At 35.9% G+C, this 16,124-nt stretch overlaps 1 pseudogene across 1 annotated transcript in view; it reads left to right on the top strand.

Moving 5' to 3' along the window:
- Positions 1–16,124, top strand: part of LOC306637632 (myosin-15-like) — a 51,228-nt pseudogene that overhangs the window by 1,605 nt on the left and 33,499 nt on the right. Inside the window, exon 2 of the transcript in view lies at positions 6,589–6,704. The product of the transcript in view is annotated as a myosin-15-like (transcript). The remainder of the gene's footprint in view (positions 1–6,588; positions 6,705–16,124) is intronic.

Raw genomic sequence — 16,124 nt, 5'->3', positions numbered from 1 at the left:
TCAGTTTGAGACAGGGTCTCGCTAAGTTACCTAGGACCTGGCTAAGTTGCTGAGGCTGGCTTTGAATTCGTGATTGTCCTACCTCAGTCTCCTGAGTCACTGGGATTACAGGCAAGTACCACTGCACCTGGCTCTGATGGAAAAATTCTAAAATTGCCGAAAACTAAATAAGCAAATCTTGTGCCTTCCTATGTTTCTTTTAAGGGGTGAGAAGCCAGGCATGGAGGATCACAAGTTCAAGGCCAGCCTTACCAATTTAGGGGGACCTAAAGCAACTAAGCAATATTCTGCCTCAAAAATGAACAATAAGAAGGACTGGGGATGTAGCTCAGTGACAAAGTGTCCCTGGGTTCAACTTCCTGTGCCCAAATCAAAAAAGGAATGAGAAGATTGCTGGCAATCAGTTGCCAAAAGGGCCTATTTGCATTTTTTTGCATTATTACAAAGTTTTAGTGAACATATTATAGATTTGAAGATATAGGTACATAGATATGTATATGTAAAAATTTCTTAGAATAACTTTCCAGAAGTAAGTTTTTTTCTCAAATTGCCCTGTCTTACCGTATTTCTATCAGCAGCATGAGAGTAATTCTTTCATTATCTTCATCATTATTGGCAGTTTTTTCCTATTTTTAATCAGACAGGTTATGTTTTCAGTTTCAACTTTATTTATATATTGTTAGCAGTTTGTATTGTTTCTTCATGAATTTTTGTTTGTAGCCCATTTTAGAAATCAAGGTGATGCATTTTCTTATTGATGTCTCAGGGTTCTTAATTTATTAAAATTCTGTGATTTTTTTCACAATTAATTATTTAGGATGGAATTGAAGGATCTGGACAGATGGTGTTGTGGTTTGGATATGAAGTATCCCCTCAAAGCTCCTGTTCAATGCAGGAATGTTCAGATAAAAATGATTAGATTATGAGATCTGTAACCTAATCAATGGATCAATCCATTTTTTGGACTAATAAATTAAATGGACTAACCAGGTGGTAACTATGGCAGGTGGGGTATGACTGGAGGAAGCAGGTCACAGCAAGTGTGGGTTTGGGGTTTACATTTTGTCCCCTGGTGCCACCTCCTCTTCTCTTTCTGATTTTGGGCTTTTGAGCAGCTTCCCGCGGCCATGCCCTTCTGCAAGGATGTTTACTTCTGGACCTGAGCAATGGAGTTGGACCACCTTGGACTGATCACCTCTGTGCCAGAACAAGCTTTTCCTCCTCTAAATTGTCCTTGTCAGGTTTTGTTCATAACCATGACTAACACAGATAGAGAAGTAAATGGAAAGGGGAGGGCACCCAAACCTGAAGGGGACTTCTAACCTTTACCTCTTTCTCAACGTCCTACTCCACATTTATAAACTTTCTACTGCATATTATCTGATATCCTAAATTCTCCATGGCTAAAATTTAGGGCATCATATTCTCCAAGTGTTATCTCCCTATTTGCTTCTATTTATGTTCATGATACTGCTCTTCTCTGTACTTCACAGACTGGAAATGTGTTAGTCATGCTTCTAGGTCTGTTATTCCCACCCCTATTACTTGTTTAAACCTTTACATCTTGCACTTGGGCATCCTGCAATAGGTTCACTTAGTCTATACTTTTAGACTCTTTCCATGCTGGTCTGCCTTACACAACTTCCTTAAAATTAATTGTCCCATAGTCCCATAACATGAATTATGCCATTTCTCTGCTCAAAGTTCCTTTAACATTTCCTCCATTGTTTAATTAATACTTGAAAGTGGTATCAGATGTTTTATACAACCAGAAATCACTGACTTCTCCGTTTATCATGGTCTAATTTGTCTGGACTAAATATCTTTCTTTGACCATAATTTGAACTCTTTCACCTGTGTTGTTTGGGTTATGTTATTCTCTGTCTCAAAATTATTGTTCTCTGGCTCATTCTCAGATCATATGTTGCTTCTTTTCTTAACTTCTGTGGTCATGCTTTCCAAAGGAGTTATTTCCCTGTTGCTGATTTTCAAGACACTTAATTCATGTGTCTCTTATGCAGTTGTTTCACTGACAGGTAACTTATAACTGTGTTTTATTTATTCTTATGACTGATAAACTCTTTGATGCCAGGGAATTTTGTCTGGCTTATCTATCTTTTTACTTCAGCATCTAATATCAGGTTTTGCATATTGCAAGTGTCCAGCAAAACTTTGTTCAATAAATTAATAAAATGCAAACAGCTCAGAAATCACTAGTCCTTCATGGAACACTTACTTTAATGTTATTACCATAACCCCTCCTCAGATTAGTCATATTTTATATTAAAATTGATTTTTGTTCCTTTCTTTTATGTCTGGTTATTTACAGATGGGACTGCACTGGTATAGAATTGTAAAGTTGGAAAACAATGCCTGTCAGATTTCTCTGCCTCATTATCTGATTTTAGGTGAAGTTGTACTCTTTTAGTCAGCTTTGCATCATTTTGGTTTAGGATTTCAGAGATTCAGTCCATGGTTGGTTGGCTGACTCCAGAACTCTGGGCCTGAGATGAGGCAGAAGTTCATGGTGGAAGGGCATGGCAGATGAAAGCTGTTCACTCATGACAGCCTGGAAAGAGAGAGAGAGAGAGAGAGAGAGAGAGAGAGAGAGAGAGAGAGAGAGAGAGAGAGAGAGAGAGAGAGAGAGAGAGAACCAGGGACAAAATGTAAACCCCAAAGCCATGCCCTTATTGACCTGCCTCCTATAACCACACCCTTCCTGCCTGGAGTTACCAGTTAATCCGTTCAAGTGCATTAATTTACTGATTACAGCTCTTGCATTCTAATCATTTCACCTCTAAACCTTCTTGCACTGTCTCACACATGAGTTTTGGGGGACACCTCATGTTATGGTTTGGGTATGAGGTATTCTCCAAAAGCGCGTGTGTGAGACAGTGCAAGAAGGTTCAGAGGAGAAATGATTGGGTTGTAAGAGTCTTAACCCAATCAGTGATTTAATCCCCCAATAGGGATTAACTGAGTGGTAACTGAAGAGGTAGGGTGTGGCTGGAGGAGAATGGAATTGGGGCATGGTTTTGGGGTATATATTTTGTATTTGGAAAATAGAGACTCTCTCTCTCTGCTTCCTGATCACCATGATGTGAGCTGCTTCCCTCTAACACCCTCTCCTGCCATGATGTTTAGTCTCACCTCAAGCCCCAAGGAATGGAACCGGCTTTCTGTGAACTACGACTAAGATCTTTGAAACTGTGATCCCTCAAATAAATTCCTTTACAGTTGTGCTGGTCAGATCATTTTAGTCACAGCAGTAAAAAAGCTAAGAGATCTCATATCCAAACCATAACATGAACTTTATTCTCTCCCTCTTCTTGATTTAATAAATGTGCTTGCCAAATCTGGTTACCATTTTCTAGATGCTGCTTTGCAAACTTAGCTGTGCACCAGAATCAACCTGAATAATTTTTAAATTCCTGAAGCATGGGCCTTGCCCAGACCAAAGAAAACAGATCTCTGGAGGTGGATGCAGTCATTAGTATTTGTTTTTACAGTTTGCCAGGCTATTCCAATGTGCTGGCAAGGTCAAAGATCACTGTAATAGAGACTTTTTCCTCAAAAATTTCTGAGTATGGGAATGACCTGAGTAACATGATAAACCTAGAGAGATTTAGACCCTAAACCATTTCAGTACACCTAGTCCTTAGGTCCTTTAATATGTTTTCAGGCTCTTCAGATACACACCAACATTTGAGAACCTCTGCTTCAACTAAATGTTAATGCTCCTGGATAGGATCATGCTGGCTAATTAAAAGCCAAAGTTTTGTTTATAAGATCTTGAGGGAACCCATCTTATTGGCTGGAATCTCATAAAGCCACTATGAGAACATAAAGTGTTTGTATAGACTTTGCTGTGTTTACAGTAGTATTTCCTGAAGGCCAGATGGATGCTTATTCATAGATTTATACTGTTTTCATCTTTGTTGTGGAACTGTAAACATTTAGTGCAAATGAAGTGTTTATTTTTTTGGCACATGATGACCACCATTGTTTTCTGTTCCCTAGGAAAAGACAAAGTAAATATGGAAGTACAGTGTAAACCTCTGTGATAAATCCAAGGCACAGCAGTTCTGTCTTTAGATGCTCAGCTGTTTCTGGAACAGATGAGAAATAATCCTGTAACATGTGTTATTATTTCTGTTAAAGCTTAAGGCAGGATATTCTATAGAGAATTTGGGTTTCCTCTGTTAGTGGATAAAAATAAATTCAAAGTTTTGCCCTTAATACTTGAAAAAGAATGTAGGAGACACTCAATGAAGGAAACTATTATTTCAAGACTGATGTTACTTGTGTTACTCATCTGAGTGATTCCAAAGCTTAGAAAACCAAACTCTTTTCTTTTTTATGCCTGAACAGAAATTGGAATTGTTCATTTTTTACATCATCAGTTACTCCATCTCCATTCAGATTGACCAGGCACGTGTGTTTCTCCTTCTTTTTAAAATATTTTCACATTGGATTAGATGCTTTCTAAAATCTCTTCCAGTTCAAAATGTATATGATTCTGACCAACTGAATTCTCAACTTTAGATAAGCAGGATTTGTCTCCAGATCTGGCTCTCTTAGCAGGGACATCTCAGCATAGGATGGGCATGTTTGCTCCATTTTTGATTCTCCATTTCTTACCAAATAAGGTTTGAGTTTTGAAAGGTTTCATAGCTACCAAGTTCCCAAGCCATTGCCACTATAAATTAGCTAATATAAAATAGGTATGTAGCTTATAAAAATGCATGTGTAATATAAATTGATTTTAGTTAATAAGCAATTCAAACATTAAAAGCTGTTTAAGCCTCTGTGAAACATTGTAAAGGCCTCCAAAATGAAATTGATATTGCCAATACAAATGATAACAAATGATATGTGATTTCCCAATTGTTTTGTTTTTTACTTTATTCCTTCTTTATTATTATTACTCAAGAAATTTTGTGTGTGTTTGTGTGTGAAGAAAGACCGTTTAGCTTCTATGGTAAAACATTGTATAGAATGACTATTATAGATAAACTGGGGTATCTCAGGACTTATTTAAAATTGAAGACATAGCAGAGAGTTTTCAGATGAGTGTAATATTTATTTTGTGCAATAATTGAAATAATCAACAATTTGAAATATGTTTATAATTTTTGCCTGAGGCATTCTTTTCTTATTATTGTCATTTTTAACTCTTAGTAGAATAGAAGCTCGTTTACATTTTCTTCTGGCAACACTTATTTTTCTCTACTTCTTTCCTAAGAAAATTAAAGCTTTGTTTTATAAAACTAGTTTTGTGGGAGTGTATGTATTACTGTTGGGCAGCAGAGGGCACTATGAAGTAAACAGACTTCACAGGAAAAGGAAAGGTTTTTGATACATACTGGGCAGGTATCCAGACTTGTGTCAATTGGTGGTTGCCTGGAAGATCAAATTCCATTGCCCAAATCCTTGTTTCTCTAAAATAATCTACAAGCATAAACACAGGAGGGGGAAAAAGCAAATAATTAAAGATGAGATTTTCCATGTCCTACACACAGTTCTTTTTAAAAAAGGACCACTATAAAGAAATAGATTCTTTTTAAAATTGAAAAATAATTCACTTACCACAAAATTTATTCAATAAAAGTGTATAGTTCAGGGGAATTATTATAGTCACAATATTTTACAACTGTGACCACTGTCTAAGTTCAGAAGATTTCAACTTCCCCAAAGAAACCCTGTGCCAATTAGCAATTATTGCCTATTCTCTCCTTTCCCCAGCTGTTCACTGGGGATCAGTTCATTCTGGAGAGTTCATATAATATGTGGCCTTTTGTTTCCTCTTTCACTTAGTGTAATGTTTTCAAACTGCAGCCACATCATAGATTTACCTTTTCCTTTTTATAGTGAATTTATTCTGTTGTATGAATATATCATATTGTGCTTATTCACCAATTGATTTGCATTTTTTCACTTTTTGACTATTATAAATAATACTGCTAGGAATATTATGTATAATATTTTTATCTGTAAATATGTGTTTTCATTTCTCCTGGGTATACACCTAAGAATGGAATTGTTAGGTCCTGTAGTATTTCTGTTTAACTACTGAGTAACGATCAAACTATTGTGGGTACAGCACACATGAGGGTTCCAAATTTCTTCATCCTCACCAACACTTCTTATTGTCTATGCCTTTTTAATTATAACCATTCTTTTTTTATTGTTGTTCTTTTTAGATATTATAGCCATTCTAAGTGGCTTCATTTGCATCCTCAAAACAACTTTTTCTTTAAATTTACAATTTAATTATTTATTTCAAAGATGTAATCTGTCTTGATACAGTGATCTAAATACCCCATCCTTCAGTCCTTTGGGTAGAGTGACCCCACCCTGCAGTGGGGCTGCAAGGGACCCGGAGGTCCCAGGAGGTGAATGTCCCTGTGGGCTTCCCCGGGGAAGGAGAGGAAGCCAGAGGCATCCTGGGGACAGTCGTGTGAGCAGCTGGCCACAGAGTGTGGTGACTGTGCACTGCAGGTATTTTGTTGGCTATCGTGTAATGAAGTTTTATACTGCTTTCTTCCTTCTCACTCTTACTTTCTTTTTTTCTTTTCTAATGACCAGGTGCTGACAAAACTGCTTTCCTTAAAGGCAGTGACTCTGGAGTTGGTGAAGGGCTTGGTCCATCTTAAAGTCAAAGTAGGTAATGAATATATTTCTAGAAGCCAAATACAGAACAGGTAGGATGATATTTCAGGGGCGTTATAATCACATCATCTTATAGTAATCGTAGTACTTGTATGTTTTCCAACTACCGGGAATGACTGCAATAAGGGCTTCTATAAAAAAAGAACATGAGAACTACTGTGATGAGTATTCCAAAGGTTTTGATTTATTATGCACACCATATCATAAACTCTTCAATTAAGAGCCTTTCTATTCTGCAATATATGTTTTGATAGTTGTTCCTTAGGTAACAAGTCTCTTTGCAGATGTAAGCAAACCCCTCATGTGTTGTAATCAACATCTTAGTTGTCCCGTTAAGAATCTTTCATAGCTATTGATTCCTGATATGAATAAAATTGATACATTGGCATTCCTTAACCATTTGGCATATTGACTTACTTAGAGTAACAGAAACATGGTGACATATTAATTGAGAAAGTGTTTCAGAACATATATTGAAGTTAGTATTTGAAGGAACAGGGAATTGAACAGACATGAGAGATGGATGGTTATGTAAGTTTTACTTGGCATACAGAAGGTTATTATGATGAAAAAATATCAAATGTTCTGAGGACTGCTGATCCTGAGGCCTTTTCTTAATGCAGGGGGTGCTGGGTAATATGATCAGTCCTATATGCTGATATATTTCAAAATAATAATTTATATCTGCTAAATGTATTAGTATATTATATGCCATGCTGCAGTTAATATACATATACTAAAATCTCAATGACAACATAAGATTTATTTTTACTCAACCAAGTCCAATACATATGGCAAAACTTTCATCTATTTTGTAGTTATGCCAACTAATACATGGGGCCTCCAAAGTTGCTGTACAGGGGGAAAGATAATCTGTGGAGGAAGGATAGCCATCTCCACTGTGTCGGGGTAGAGGGAATATCGCTTTCATTCATTTTCCATAGGTAAGAATTGATCAAATTATCTTCTGAAAGAGGGAATGGTATGGTGAAGTGACAGTTGTCTTTGAAATCTGTAACATGTATAAAGCATTCTTAGGTATTGTATCCTACCATTCTCATAATACTCAGAGGTAAGTAGGGCAGGTATACTGTGTTTTTCCATCTGAGGAAACTGAAGCTAAGGAAATATAGTTAACATTCCAAAGGACACTCAGCTAGTAGTCATGAAACACTCCAGATTGTATTACTGTACATATGTCTTAAATCTGAAAAGGAATTGACAAATGAAAAAATTTGTAATAGAAGACAGTTATTTTGACTTCATTGAACTGTTTCCCTTGTTATATTTGAGGTATCTAATTTGTCTGTCATTTAAAACATTTAGACAACTAAACAAAATCAATTTTATAGCTTAGCTTACTTTGTAAAACCAATAATTCAACCTCTACTGTAATATTAATTATACTATGTTGAAGTTATCTCTTTATAGTTTTGTCCTTCCCAGTGACCTAAGTACTTTGAGGCCATGAACTTTGTCTAATTCATCCGAGTATCTCAGCATCTATCACAGTTCCCTGAAATCAGTAATTGCTAAATGTTAAAATACACTGAATTGAGTGGAAATTGAACCATGTTCAGCAGGACAATAATTGAGCTATTTCTCAGCATTGAGGTTAGAGGTGTTTGGCAGTTTCCTGCTTTCTTAGACATTCACGTAACATGCATATGCATGACATTCATGATTATAGAACAGGGTCTTTTTCTTTATAAAACTAATGAGCCCATAAGAGGTCTAAAATCAAACCTTCACCCCTTTAATATTGTAGTCTAGGGGAGTGAGTTACCACTCCAGCCTTTATAATCACACTAAGTAAGCTAATATATTATTATTCAACATACAATATGAATCTCATTTTCTTTCTTTTTCCTGGAGACAGAATAAGAAAGAATACTATAAGATTTTCTTTTCTTAGGAAGTTTGCTGACTTATTCATAGAGATAATTGCTATTACTAAAAATAGAAACATGTATGCTTTGTTGATGGCATTTGCAAAAGATGGGGAAAATTCCTGCAGTATTAACAATCTATACAAAGTTTAGCTCTAATTTTAATGCTACCTTACTTTGATATCTTCATTTCTCTGAACTCTGCAGTGAAGAGGTTGAATGACTTTTTGTTTCTCAATGGAGAGGTATTTGGCAACTAAGATGGGACAATTTTCATGGATTATAGTGTTTTATATTTGTAAATGCTTAATATCCCTGACCCCCATGTACTAAATAACAGAAGCATTCTTAGTCACTGTGTCAGTCAAAAGATGCCCTCCACATTCCAAATGTGCTTCTCCCAAGATGAGAAATTCTATACCTAATTATCAAGAACTAAGTTTCTTCAGGTCTAGTATTTAATGATTCTATAATACTTATAACTCTATTAGAAATAAGTAAATATAATTTTAAAAGGATTAAAAATGATGGCAAAACAATAACAATGATCAGTAAACACTGACTACTTATTATGAATGCTGGACTAAGGGATTTGTATGGTGAACCTAATTCAATCTAATAACAAGCCAGAAAGTAGACCTTATTAATACTTCCAATATATAAAGATAGTGACTCTCTGATTGACTGCTTAGACTCTTTGATTGACTGCTAGTAAATACTTAGGTAAGCATGAAGAAGTGATAACAAATAGAAAAGGGATGAACGTGAAAATATTATTTATTGGAAACCAATTCCAAGTGTTATGGTAAGAAATTTACATTCTCTCATTTATTGGAGCTCTCACAGCAACCCTGAGAGATGTATATTTTGTTGTTTTCTTACAGGTGAATGTTAAGTATCAAAGTGGTTAAATTTTGACTATTCAATTCCATTTCATTTTTGTTTGTTTTTGTTTTCTATCGTGCATTATTGCCTGCAGTAATCAAAGTCTTCTATGCAGTTATGTTTAAAAGAGCTAAGAAATTTGTCCATTTAATCCTGAAATGTGGAGGTGTATTTTTATCTCCTTCTTTCCTCCCCTGTTGGTCAGAAAAGATGGAAATGATTAGAATGATAACTTATCCAGAAGTATATTGGTCTATAAGTTTCATTAATTCACTCAGCAGACATTATACTATGTCTCTGTGTTAACTTTTCGTTGCTGTGACCTAAACACCCTACCAGAACAAGGTAGAGGAGGAAAAGTATATTTTGGCCCACAGTTTCAGAGGTTTGCAGTCCAGTGCTTGGTCAACTCCATTTCTCTGGGCCTAAGGCAAAGTAGAACATCATGTTGGAAGGGCAGCTGCAGAAGAAATCTGCTCAGTTCCTTTTTTCCAAGAAGGGTTGGGGGGGGTGAAGAGAGAGAGAGAAAGAGACTGAGAGATTGAAAGGAAGATGTACCTTTCCATTCACATTCCCAGTGACCCACCTTCTTCAGGTATGTCCCACTTGCCTACAGTTACCAGCCAGTCATTCAAACTAGGACGGGGCTGGGGTTATAGCTCAGTTGGTAGAGTGCCTGCCTCAAACTAGGATGGACTGATTAAGTTACAACACTCATACAATAATAATTCACCTCTGAATATTCCTGAATTAACCCAGGAGTTTGGGGGACACCTCATATCCAATCCATAACAGTCTTCCTCTGCTTATCTCTCCAGACTTTGTTCCTGTGTTTCTCTATTACTCCTCACTCCTGATCAAACAACTTCTTGACTATTTAGAGAATAAAAAGGGATAAACAAGTTGGTCATTTTTTTTTTTTAAGTTTCAAGCTGACTGCTGTAGACAGGGTGATTTCCTTGGTGTTAACAGAAGATGAAAATCTTCCTTATATTTTATTTGTATACTGGGCTCTTTACACTCATAATTAAGAACTGATGTTGCCCAACTTATGGATTCCTATGACAATGACTCAAGATAACTGATTAGAGAGGTGACTCACAATTAAATCACAATCAGACACCAACTGGCCCTACTGTGGGTGCTGTCCTTATGTGATAGGCCTATTTTGCAATTTACACTTTGGGGCAAATTCTGTTTCCTGGCTTGGAGGGTGTCCAGCTGAAATTCACTCCTACTTGGAGTCTATCAGAAACCTGCTCCTACAGTAGCACTTTTTTCCTTATGGAAGCAGGATATGCATTTATATGGCATCATCCAGGCACAGAAATTGAATCTGTGCCCTGTAGGCTGCATGAGAGCCTTTGCCATAGCCCTCCAGAGGAGGGACATGCAGCCTCACTTTGACAGTAGGAGAATCTGAGCCAGAAGGATGCTACAAAAGACCATTCTCCATTTAGGGAGATGAGGGCCACAATGGAAACTAATATAATGTAGAGTTGAAGCAAAGACTAGAAAGAACCTTCAAATCCATCATTCGTAAGAAGGTGCTGCATCCCAGAGAGGGTAGTCGCTTGCCAAAAGCTATACAAATTGTAAGCAGCAGCAACAGTAGCAACAGAACAAAGTCTAGGGATCACAGATTTCTAATTCACCATAAAACTACTTTTCAACTATAATTGTGTGTTGTGTTAAAAATATGGTAAGGAAAACTTTATCCAGGTCTTGTAATAGGGGAGAGATATTGGACCTAACTCCAAATACAACCAGGATGAATGAGGATTTGTAGGCAAAGAATGGTGGGAAGAGGTAAGTGGATGGAAAATTACTAAGAGGAGACCTCAAGGATATGAGTATTCTTGCTGAGCTGGCTGTGGTTTCCTGCTGAAGGTAGGCTAAGAATTTACACATAAAATTTGAACTATGAGGAACATGATATCAAGGTTGGGGAAAATTTCCCTAAAGTGATTCTTGCTGCAGCTGGGCTAGTCAAGCTGAAGACAGAGCAAGTAAGGTAAGCTTACCTAACTAAAGTTGGCTCAAGGAGAGAGTTTTTGACAGTAGGCAGTAGCTAGGGATAGTATTGGAGTACAGAATCTGACTCAATGAGTCTGGAACTGGGACTAAGAGTTTACATCTCTCACAAGCTCCCAAATAATGTGGTGTTGCTGGTCTTTAAGAGCACATTGCCACACCCTGTCCCAGATAATTCTTTATTAATAGAAATATGAGTCTCTGGTCTGTGCTTTTGGTAGGAAGGCAACAAGCTAGTTCACTGTTTTCTTCTTCCCTTCTTTCCTTTTTGTTTCTTCCTTCTTTGCTTCTTTTTGCTCTTATTGCATGCCACGTAATGGTAGAACCACAGAAGGTCAATGAATACATAATGATTTGACTAGATCATATTTTCTGATAGATGCCCAGGATTAAAATGAACACTGTTGTCAGGTAAAGAAGTGTTTTCAAGATGACTTCTAGGTAGCCTGTGTTGCTGGTGCCTTGTCGAAGTCAATATATGAAAGGATGCTTAAGTGACTGGTGGCATGTACTGACAGGGTCCTGGAGGCTAAACTGTCAAAGCAGTTCTTCATTAACATGCTTGACATTAGTAGTTTTGAAATCCTTGATGGAAGTATATATGGTAAGAATTAAATCAATGTATATTTAAAATAGATTAGAAAATGTGATTCAAACATGGGAAAATACGGTCAAAGCATGATAAGAATTATCATTTGTAAACCTTAAAAGCTATATTGGTTGGAAAAGAGCTGCAATCAATATTAATAATAATGAGAATTACTAAAATTATTGCAAGAATTTAATGTCTTAATTCAGTCTTAAATAAAGGTAAACAGATAAAGAGATCTTTTGTGATTTTAAGTTACAATCATGTTAAGTATTATTTTATTGTAATAATCTTTAGTTTGCAGATATAAGACTGAAGAGGTAAGACTTTATTTGAGCATTTATTGCTGTCTAAGTCTTTTTCCCATCATATGATAATGGTTATGATTTTCTCTTTAATGTGTATTCTCAGAATTAGAACTCTATTTTATTTTTACCTCTTCTTCTTCCATATTCATGTCTTTGAAGTAGCCTTGAGCAACTTTGCATTAATTTTATCAATGAAAAATGCCAAAAGTTCTTCAATCAGCATACATTTATTTTGGAGCAAGAAGAATACAGGAAAGAAGGCATTGACTGGGTATTCATTGACTTTGGTCTGGATTTGCAAGCCTGCATAGATCTTATTGAGAAGGTAATGTATGTTTTTTTCCCTTGTCCATTTCCATTAAGAATGATCTCTGTTTGACATGTTGATCCATGTCAGGCATAAGCCTCTGTCAGGGAATAGGAAATGGGGCCAGAAAATCCTGCACATTTTCTCTTAATGATCCTTGTGTGTAGCACTCAAGGCATTCTAGCTAAACTCTCACATTGGTTCCCATTACTCCGTTATTTCTAATGCAGACTGTGGCTCTCTATTTGCAGCTTGTGCATTACGTCCACCACTAATATGTGAGGAGACTTGTTGAGATTAAAAGTGGCCACATTCTTGACTGGAAAAAACATAGAACTGAAAATATGAGCACTGTAGAGTGTGGCTGATTAACATAAAGTGAATGTGTGGACTCAAAGAGGCTTAGCAAAATTTGGCAAATTAACATGCAAACAAACAACTGCCATAAATCCTCAAGGCTACTACCTTGCAGAATGTAGTTTGTTCATTTAATTGGACAAGTACCAATTAGTTTAAGTAATTTATGACAGTACTTTATGGTTTATTAGTAAATTAGCTGCAGTTTCTAAATTCAGTGTGTCCCTGGACTTTGAAAAATTTCCCCATGCTCTGGGAAAGACTAAGGAGATTTGCTACAGAAGTTCTGGTGGTCTTTTTCATGACTTTGTCCACACGAGCAAGCACAGTAGCATATTAGCAGCTACATGCCCCTTGTTTTCTGCTATAATCAAGATCTGCAATGAATTTTGGAGACAGACCTGGGCAGTCCAAAGCCTTTGACCTTCTGAAAATTCTTTAGCTATGCTGTCACATTTAGTTCTCAATTACCCTGTCAAGAAGTATCTAGGATGACTGGTCTCTCGTTTTCCTTTGCAGGCCTCAGATTTTATCAGTCAGCACCCTATCAATTTTATTTATTAGGCTTTAGATGAGACTAAATCTTCCTTTAAAATAATTTATTCCTAACAGGAGTGGATACTACGTTGATTTTATTTATTTTGTATCGAGTGAACTTAGTGGGAGGAGGACAGGCAGAGTTGAAAAAAGTGATAATGAATTTATTATTAGCTCATTAAAAATAGTAGCGAACGAACCAATATCTGGTAAATATTTTGTGGCATTACAAGCTGTAGTTTTCTGATTAGAAATTAAACAAAAAAGTTGGAGTTCCTCAGAAGGACAGATTTAACTTTCATTATGACAAGATACTATTTTCAAGCACAAAGGTGGGATGTAGTGTTTGTTCAGATTGTGATATGTCTGAGAATGTTGTTTATTTTTAGTTGACCTGAAGGTTCTTTCCTCATTTATGCTAACATCAGTTATTCCAAAGTGGATGTAATTTCCTGTTATATTTTCTACTGATATGATAAAATGGAAAAAAAAAAAAAAAAACACAACGTAGTAGAAATTCAGTTCAGGAATATTAATAGCAAAACCTTTCTTGAAAAGATCCTATAATTTGAAAAGATTTGTTATGCTGATTTGAGATCTATGAAGAAAGTTTATAGTTAATATTAATGATCTAGATACCTAGTTCTTATAAAAGAATAATTAGTGGGAAGTTTTTTAAATTACAAAATAACTAAAAAAATTAATATGTCCAAAATGTCTTATAGCATGCCTATTCTGTGTAAAAGGAAAAGGAATTTTCACGCATAAAAGTTTTATATTTTTAAGTTTACCAAGATGTCTATCTTATATTGAAATAAAAATATATTTTAATGCCAATTTTAATATTTAATTTGGTCTACAAGCTAATAATGACCTTCTTTCATGTATACGCTGTAAATCTATACTTATTTTGTTACTTGAAATATTCTAGTTTGTTTGGAACTTTTGTCAATAATTTACAAATCTAAAAGATTACATACTTATATTTATATATGATCATAACTATTACTTCTTAACAAATACACCCCAAATTATACATTTAAAAACTTGTTACTCCTTCAGTATAGCAACTTTGAAAGGCTATGTCCTTCTTCCAATAATTCAACTCTTTTGGAAATACTTTCACAGGATTGGGTTTAAGTTAAGAGTTTAGAATTATACCATCCTTAAGAGAAAATTCACTTCAGTATTTATCTTACTTGCTTTTGTGTCCAAGTATATTATTCACCTTTTTTTGACTGATTTAGCATGAATAACTTTTGATAATTTTTATACAGTGATATGCCATCAGGCAGTAGGGATTTTCCATGTCAGTAGTCCCTGGCGTAAACTATTACAAATCAAGTTCTGAAATACTTAAACCTTGATAGCATCTTGGCATTGTATAAATATTGTCTCCCAAAAGTAGGTCTTTGTGCAGGGTGAGAGATAGGGGTTTAGTTTCATTCTGCTGCATATGGATTTCCAGCTTTCCCAGCACCATTTGTTGAACTGGCTATCTTTTCTCCATTGCATATTTTTGGCCCCTTTGTCTAGTATGAGAAAACTTGGAATGGACCCACCATTTGACCCAGCTATCCCACTCCTCGGTCTATACCCAAAGGACTTAAAATCAGCATACTGCAGTGATGCACCCACATCAATTTGAATTAAATACTATAGAAACTTTGAATTAAATACTATAGAAAATGTAACATTTGTTATAAGTAGTGATTGCCTTTAGGTAGTATGCAGTTAAATAAGTCTAATAATAGGAGAAATGCATTTAAAACTGTTAAGTGTAATAGAAATGCAATAAAAGGCATAGACAAAAGAAAGGCCTAGAGATGAGCAGAGGTCACCTCTGCCTATAAGAATCTAGAGAGGCCTGGTACAGAGAAGTGCTAAATTTAGCCTAGATCTTAAAGAATGGATGTAATTTTAGCAGGTAAAGATAGGAAGATAGTGTGAAGGTTGGGGAAACAAGTCAGAGCAAAGGCAAAGAAACAGGAAAGCAAAGACATTTTCTGAAATGTCAGGTAGTTTAGTTGGAGCAAAGAACATGCAGAGGAAGTACCTGTAAGAAAAATGGAGGGTCAGATTGTGAAGGGATTTTAATTAATTTATACCTGATTTTAAGGCGATGGGTGTTAAAAGGGTCTGAGTTGGATAATGGAGAAGTCAGATCTGCTTGTGTTTAATCTGGTATGTTTGTACATGATATCTGGGATGGGAAGATAGTCTAATGATAAGCAGGTAGGTAGCTGGTATAGTAGTATGGGTGAGAAATCAAGAGGTCATGATCCAGGACAGCAGAAATGCAAGTTGTGAGAAAGTGACCAAGAGAAAGAAGGAAAGGCAGAATTGATAATATTTGAAGAGAGAGAGAGAGGACATAGGACAACTGATGCTGTGGGGCAGAACATAATTACTCTTTTGCCAATGTGTTTGGAAATGAATTTGCTATAGAACCCCATATTTATTATAAGCTACACCTTCTGAAAACTTGATAAGTACAGAAGAGCTTGAAGAAGTTTTTTTTTTCTTTTCAGTGTTGTTGTCCTTGT

Source organism: Sciurus vulgaris, assembly GCF_902686455.1.
Source record: "Sciurus vulgaris genome assembly, chromosome: 10".
Taxonomy (NCBI): domain Eukaryota; kingdom Metazoa; phylum Chordata; class Mammalia; order Rodentia; family Sciuridae; genus Sciurus; species Sciurus vulgaris.
Note: the sequence above shows the minus strand (reverse complement) of the source record. Positions and strands in the feature narration are given on the sequence as shown.